This window comes from Cupressus sempervirens, chromosome 9, assembly GCF_028749045.1.
Source record: "Cupressus sempervirens isolate cs-2001-9-10 chromosome 9, ASM2874904v1, whole genome shotgun sequence".
NCBI lineage: Eukaryota > Viridiplantae > Streptophyta > Pinopsida > Cupressales > Cupressaceae > Cupressus > Cupressus sempervirens.
This window is the reverse complement of record NC_143126.1, coordinates 117,549,751-117,557,542: the sequence shown is the minus strand read 5'-3', so window position 1 is coordinate 117,557,542 and position 7,792 is coordinate 117,549,751. Positions and strand designations below refer to the sequence as shown.

Below are 7,792 nucleotides of genomic sequence, written 5' to 3'. Positions count from 1 at the left end.
ATTAATGATTTCTTTTTTGAAAAAAGTGAGATTTTGATCAAATTATGTGGTCTGTACACGAGAGGTTTTAAAATTTACCTTTATAGCCAATTAATAATTAATAATAAAAAAATTAAGAAAAAATATTGTCATCAATCTTAGGTGTATTAGGTAACTCCCTTTAAAAGGATTTGCAAAAATTCATTTATTTGTGTCAAATTATGGTGTCCGTACACGAGCATGGTATGGTCCTAAAACAGGCATTTTGAAAAAGTGGTTTTTAAAGATCCATACCAAAAAAATAATCTATCATATGGGTGCACAAATAAATTACATATTCAAAAACTAGATTCTGAACACTAAAAATTTTATTTCTGGAGTTTTTTAATATTCAATCTCTAAATACCTCAAATTTTGACATCAACTAACAATAAATTTCAAAAACAGGAAAAACACTTCCACTTTTTGGCCAAAAGTGAGACCCAACTTCTAAGGCTTAATCAAAAAACATAACTTACAACATTTTAAATGGTAGATGTTAAACACAACTGAAATTTGCAATCCATTCTTCATATATCCTTCACAGAAGTCTGTCCAAATAGAATCATCAACCATATTTAATTCAAAACATTCCAAAACAATAATATTTTTATTAATTACAAACAAGGCATACAAATAAAATAAATACAAAGACATTTGCAGAAGACAACATAGAAAATAAAATTAAGAGAATTGTAGAAGATATTTAGCATTTTAGACTACTTCTAAGGAAACTAAGAATTAGTGTTTTCTATTTAACACTAATTGTTTTTTTTTTTTTTTTTTTTTTTTTTTTTTTTTTTTTTTTTTTTTTTTTTTTTTTTTTTTTTTTTTTTTTGGGAAATTTTTATGAACTTGCATACATCTATTAGTAATTTTCGTAATTTTCCCTTTTTACTTTCAAACTAAAAGCCTCAGACATCAAAGGGAATACTTATTGAAGTGATATTTCACAAATGGTATATGGAGACAACTAGGGTAATGGAGAACAATAAGACTTATTCTTGGGAAAATCTACCTCAAAATAATTTCCTTAAAACTATTTAAGGAAACCTATTTGCTCAAAAGGAAGTGACAAATATCCAAAATACGATGAACAATAGATTATTCATGAGTCTTAAAAAATGCAATGGAGCCTCATTTACCAATATACATGATGAAAAGAGGAGAGCATCAACCTCTTTGGAAACTTTGAATCCCAAGGAACAAGGTTACAATTATTGTCCAAAAGTAGAACTACAATGCCTAAGTAAGAAATGCAATGGAAGTCCATTTATAAATATACATGAATTGCAAGAGGAGAGCAACCTCTTTGAGAACTTTAAACCCTAAGGAACAAGGTTACACTTATTGTCCGAAAATAGAACTGAACTCCTAAGTAATAAACAAAACCAGGGGAATATTATACCACATAGGAGAGCCAAAATAGTATATTCAATATGAATTATAGATTTCTTAGTAGTCCAAGGAGATAAAGTGATCGCTAAAGTACTAATGACTTCTAATTAAGGCAATTTATGGCCCTAGCCCAATACTTTTGCAGCAAGAATCGAGACCGACTCATGAAACTTGACCTAATATACACAATTTTTTTAATTGTAAGAGAATTATGTGTTGAACATCAATAGAAAAGGCCTCAGAAAAATGATTTATGTATTCCTTATGAATGACCCCCTATCAATTGTTTCTCCCCAAAGGCCTTAAAATCAAGAAAGATATCATACACTTTATTATTCCACCAAAGATGGTAGACTCAAGTGAATTTGTTGAAATCACCAAGGAATATATGCCTACTAACCTCAAGTTCAATATGCCCCCCTTTTCCAATCATCACATTTGACCTTCCCCATTTTCTATCTGTGTTTTCTTACATAATTTATACTACGTAAGGCCTTTTCAATCATTGTATGTTGGTTTCCAAAATATACATGCAATGAAGAAGACTTAAGTGTGCCTATCTAAATTAATTTTCTATGTACTATATAAGCATCCCAACAAACCCATCAATTAAAGGCATGGGGTGTGCCTAGCAGAATATTGGGTAAAATAAAGTAGTGGAATCCAATTCTTATTGTACATTGATAACTAGTGTACATGTTTTTTCAAAAATTTAGTTTAATAGTTGTAGACGTATCCTTTTGAACTGTGAAATAAAATTTTGAGTGTTCTCAATATTGCTTGGTCTAAGGCTAACAAGGTCATTAAGGTAATGTTCCAATTTCATCTATTGAGTTAATTGTCGTTTCTGCCAGGAGAGTACCTATTCTGAAGTCGTTGGTTCAAGTGCTTTATGCAAGTAGCTCCTTTGAACTTGCTAAGAAATTTGATGCTATCTCCTGTTGATTCTTACCGGCAGGCAACTTGCTTTTGTCAAAGTCGACCCTGGTTAAGTAACAGTCTATGTGCATGCCTTAGCAAGGTGTCAGACCTGCAGGTTTGAGTGATCTGGTTTTGGCTACAAAATTATATTGATTCTCAAGCTAAAAAGGGCTCTCAAGATTTTATTGTTACAACTGTTAGGATGGTTCTCCTCCTACCTATCAATCTTTCCTCATTTGCAGTCAATTTTAAGCATTTTTCGTGAAGTTGGTTGCAGTATGGTTGAAGACATTGAAGTTGCTCAATATTTGGGTCATGTGAAGGTGCTTCACTGGAAAATTCCTCAAGAGAGGTGCACTTGCAGGTTTTTCTATGCAATGTGTCTCTAGTATTTGGATGGCAAATCAGTGATAGGTAACAGTGATGATTGAGCCTAAGAGGAGTGCAAACATATCTCTAGGATTGTGTTTACCTCTTTGCAATTGTTGTCTTTAAGGGCAGATTAGATTGGACCGTCTTGCAAACTTTGTAATTTTCTTTTGATTAAAAAATTGGGAAGTACACTTGGGGTGTAAAATTTTGCAGCTAAATCTGCAATATAAAATGCAAATCTTGCTTAAAAAAAAGCCAAATTGCGGATCAGAAAACCAAGCAAAAATAGAGCTGTTGAATGAATAATCGCTTGCTCATTGATTGTAGAACTTGCATTATAATGCATGATATATACAAAATAAAACCATTAGAAAATCCTAAATCTAATGCAGCATCTGGTGTTTACCTGACACATCAACCAGTTAACCAGACGTCAAACTCAGTTAGGGAGGTGATACAAAATCAGCAAACAGTGAACTCAAAATTGCATGGTTCAGACTGAAGTTTAACAACCTTAATTGAAAATACCAAAAGTAAGGGTCCATAGCATGCGATTAACGCATGAAGTTGGAATTAGGGAGTGCTTGCTTGGAAGACATATTTTAAAAAACTACACACTGCCTCTTTTCGTTAGGAGTCATTAGATAGTATTAATCTCCCAATTGCAATAAAACTAGCCATACAATAAATAAACTAAAAACTAAATAAAGTAAAAATTAAAATTTGTGATTCATAATTAATGATTATATAGTCTACTGCATTCAAAGGGCTAACAACATAGTAAGTTGTCACATTAAGTTTTTATTTACCATAAATTTTAGAATGAACGATATTTTGGGGGGTTTAGGGTCCTATCAGTAGATTACTAGGGGAAAAAACACTAGCAAAGAATATGGCAAATGAAAAAATATACCTCAAAACAAAAGAATGGCTATTCACAGATTTTCAACAAACAAAAGTGCTGCTAGTAAGATTGCCAGGAGATTTGGTGTATTTGTCAACACATACCTATATATGAATGATAAGAATTCACAGAGGATTGTCAAAGGACAAGGAGAAAACTAATGTCTACCTGAACTATGATAGCCATGAGGTAAGACTGGCTGCTTCTTGTAAAGCATGTCAAAGTTTAAATTCCATATAAGACTGACAGGGACCAGCACACCAGTAGACAAATCAGTTGCATACTGGCAATGTAGTTAGAGCTATCCCTGCTAAAGAGGAATATATCCCATTTATATGCTTTAGTAAGTATCTTGCATATTCTTCACTAGCTTTTAACTGTGCTGCTGATATTAAATTACTAGGATCACAGCCAATAATATATTCAGCATCTAAACATAAAATCAAAACCAAACGGCATCATCAGTTTAACAATCTGACAATTCTAACATCCATGCAATTCTGAGTCCAGGTTTTTCTCACTGATTCTTGTGCCAGAGGCAGTGTCCTTTCCTGTGGCTGAGTGTTCACGGATCGTAAGGTTTCTCTAGGTCTGACATGTCATTTTGAGGTACATTGGTCAGAAGTGATGCATTGGACATATCTGTAACCCATTTTTTATGCACTACATGTCTCAATTGTTTCAGTTTGCTTGTTTCTGCAGACAGAATTCCCCCAACTAGTAAAAGCATTTCAAACGGCATCATTGTTTTGTTGACTATTCTTCCAACAAAGAATTTTCGCAATTCAATTTTAAATGTCCCCTGCTTTTAAAAACTGAGATTGTGGTTGTCACATTAAGTTTGAGGGCTATCTGTCTTCATTACCAGTACCTCTGACATTATGATGTCTAATTAACTGTGATTATGCCTAGCATTGTTCATACGAGACACATTCAAGCATATACTTATGTTGCAGAAATGGTTAACGATGTTCAAGGGATAGATAACTGTGTCACGCCACAAATATAGAGACTCTACTTGCATGAGGAAAAAATGGTCTATGCATTATTTTGAAATAAAATATGGGCTTTCTTGACTATAATAGACATTTGTTGAATTAGTTCAAAAATCAGAAAGATTGTATTGCACACTAGTGAAGATGGCAAGTCATAAATTTGGTAGAAAGAATAGTTCAAGGATGGCAACCCCTTGAAGCTGTTCTTGTAACAAAAATTTGCGCATAAAGATGTATTCAAAATCAAGTGGACAGTACAGAACAACAGATCATCTTATTTATGTGTCTATGCATGCAATGTAAACAAGAAGCACACAAGTGTTAAGATTAGTTATGTACCTTCCATACAAAAAATGTGATGCATGAAAAAATGATGATGGCATGATGCAATACATTCAGCTCTGAAAGAATGGGATGCATAAGATCTCTACTACATATGGGTTGTGAATTGAGTTTTGTCATCACCAAATCTTGAGTTTTGTCATCACTAAATCTATTATAAGAAGAAACAGTTCAACAATCATTGCCCACACTCAATCTCCTCCCGGAATTCAGATTCAGTTCTGCATTTTATCATAAAAAGAGCACGTAACAGAAGATATAAAACCCTAAAAATGCTAATACCCTGGCTACAAACTAGCTCAGTGCATCGAATGTGCATAACTAATGTGGAAAACACTCAGAGAATTGTGTTGATAGGCTTTGTTGTCTTTGCATTTTAGACCAGTGGAAACAGGATAGAACTACAGCATAAGTGCAATTGTGCATGGCATATGAAGATATATGAATGAATTATGATAATAATCTAAAAGTGGGATATTTGAAAAAAAAAGTTACTTAAACAATATTTCGAAGAGAAATGGATTAAAAAACCACAGACTACTTGATTAGAACCATAGTTCCTAGACTCGGACTCAGCGTGGACAAGACAAGGCTAACCCTGAATTCTTAAACTCTATTGAACTCTCTCTTCCTGATGATAGATCATGGAGAATGGAAAAAAAACTGTTGATGCTAAAAAACTGACAGAGTCATTTCCAGAAGCAGAGATGGATAACAATAACTGCAACTACTTGATTAGAACCATAGTTCCTAAACTCTGACTTGGCGCCGACTAGCCAAGGCTAACCCTGCATTCTTAAACTCTATTAAATTATCTCTCCTGATGATAGATCATGGAGTATGATCCACAACGTTGAGGCTAAAAAACTTGCAAACAATCATTTCCAGAAACATAACAGTAACAATTCATGGATTGTGGAAATTTATTATCATTAGTTGGCTCGGCAAAACAACTAAGCAAAAACTCGGCAAGACAAGTTCTCCCTATATGTAGCACGATTTACAGTTTCGTTTGGTACAATTTGAACCCCTAGTACACAAGCTGACAGTCCACCAAGTGACCAACCAATAGAGTTTTGTAGCCTCTAACTAATGTTTCAGAAGCTCATTGAGAAAGAAGCCGGTCTTGAAGTCTGTGAATGACTTATACACCCTCTCAATTCACTCACAAATCAACGAATTCCACAAGCATGTGGTCCTAATTTGGATTTCTATTCATTGGTTATCTGAATCAATGAATAGAAATGATGAAGTGATTGATAACTGAGTTCTGTGTGTCTCATTGTCCTCAAGAGAGAGATACCACTTAAGGCCATTTGTAGTGATTCTCTGGCAGTCTTCTAGGATTCCCTCTTTGCTGCTTTTTGGCTCTCATCCTTGGACTCTCTACTTCATCTTTGGGCAATTCTTGTTCTTATCAGCATGACCGTTGTCTTTGGAGTTACCTGCAACTGCTTGGAGCAAACTCTCTGGGATCAATGTCGTAGATTATTCCAATTGGACGATAACGGAACCTGGGAGGCAATATTCTTAATCCTCAATAAATGTCATGAAGGAACACACATGTATGGCAGACAGATTTATCAATCTATGCTCGCTCACCTCTTACAGATTGTCTCTTTTCTGGAATGGCTCCATCTTGTTGCCAGCAAGTTGGTGTATAAACAAAATGTGTTTGCGGTCTATCAGGCACTAGAAGAAATTGATTTTGATTCTATAAAGGCCCCTTTGGGTGACATATTTAACCTCCCTAGAGAAGAGCTTGAGGATAAAATGACAAAAGCTTGGACTCTGTTCAAATTTTGTCTAATGATGACTATGCCCCAATGAACGTTCTTCTACCACAACAATGAGGACCTATTTCTGCAGGGCAACAAGGGGAAAACTTTAGATTATTTCTAGGCTGGCCAGAATGGTATTCAAGTTTAACTAGAGCCCTTTAGCACTGCGGCTTCTTTCTTCATGTCTATTCTGCCCTTCTGTCATACAGCCAGATTTCTGGTCTGTTTAATGTAATTTTCTCTTTCATGATCGCAGTTTTTACTAGTTGTATGCCAGAGTAGCCAGGTGAGGCCTGTTAATGTATAGTTCAGTCAGATAAAATATTATAGAAAATATATTATATATTTATGTAATATATAACTACCATTTTCATTTTTTATTATTATTGCATATTGAAGTCATATATATATATATATCATGTACTGTGCAAATAATAATAATAGAATATATGATTGATTGACTGTTCAATGTTAAACTAATCATCAAATTAGTTGACGGTCTCCAAAGGCAAATAGTGTTTGAAAGGTTGTGACGTGGAGCCACATTCCCGATGGAACATGACTCCATGGTGGAGTCACTCCCATCACGGACATGACTCCCAAGTCGGACATAAATACAATGACCATCACTTGCAGTTTATATAAACTTACAGAGAACACATATGTAACAATAGTCTTCAGCCAATATAAATTGCAGAGTTTGGAAGTGTTAATAATATTATAAATAACAGAGTTTGGCAGATTAAAATAACAGTGTAAATAATAGAGTACAGCAGAGTATATTATATATTGTGTTCTGTTTAAAATACTGTAAACAGATTGAAATATCAGTGCTAAATCTTTTCTATAAAAGAACCTAGAGATATATATAAATCAAAGAAGTAAAGATTTCTTCACTCACAGATAAAATCTGATATTTGAATTTTAACATGGTATCAGAGCAGGTTGCAATGTATGAAAATCAGAGACAACGATCATGTGGAATGCACACACTTGTTTGTTGAGGAATCAATAATGCGTTTTGAAGAACTCCTTTATTGTTGATGGAATTCTAAGGGTCA

At 34.0% G+C, this 7,792-nt stretch overlaps 1 long non-coding RNA gene across 2 annotated transcripts in view; it reads right to left on the bottom strand.

The window, feature by feature from the left end:
• Positions 1–329: 329 nt before the first annotated feature.
• Positions 330–7,792, bottom strand: part of LOC149537823 (uncharacterized) — a 46,256-nt gene continuing 38,793 nt past the window's right edge. For both annotated transcript variants that reach the window (XR_016355900.1, XR_016355901.1), the window contains exon 8: positions 330–569. This is a non-coding gene — a long non-coding RNA (uncharacterized LOC149537823). The remainder of the gene's footprint in view (positions 570–7,792) is intronic.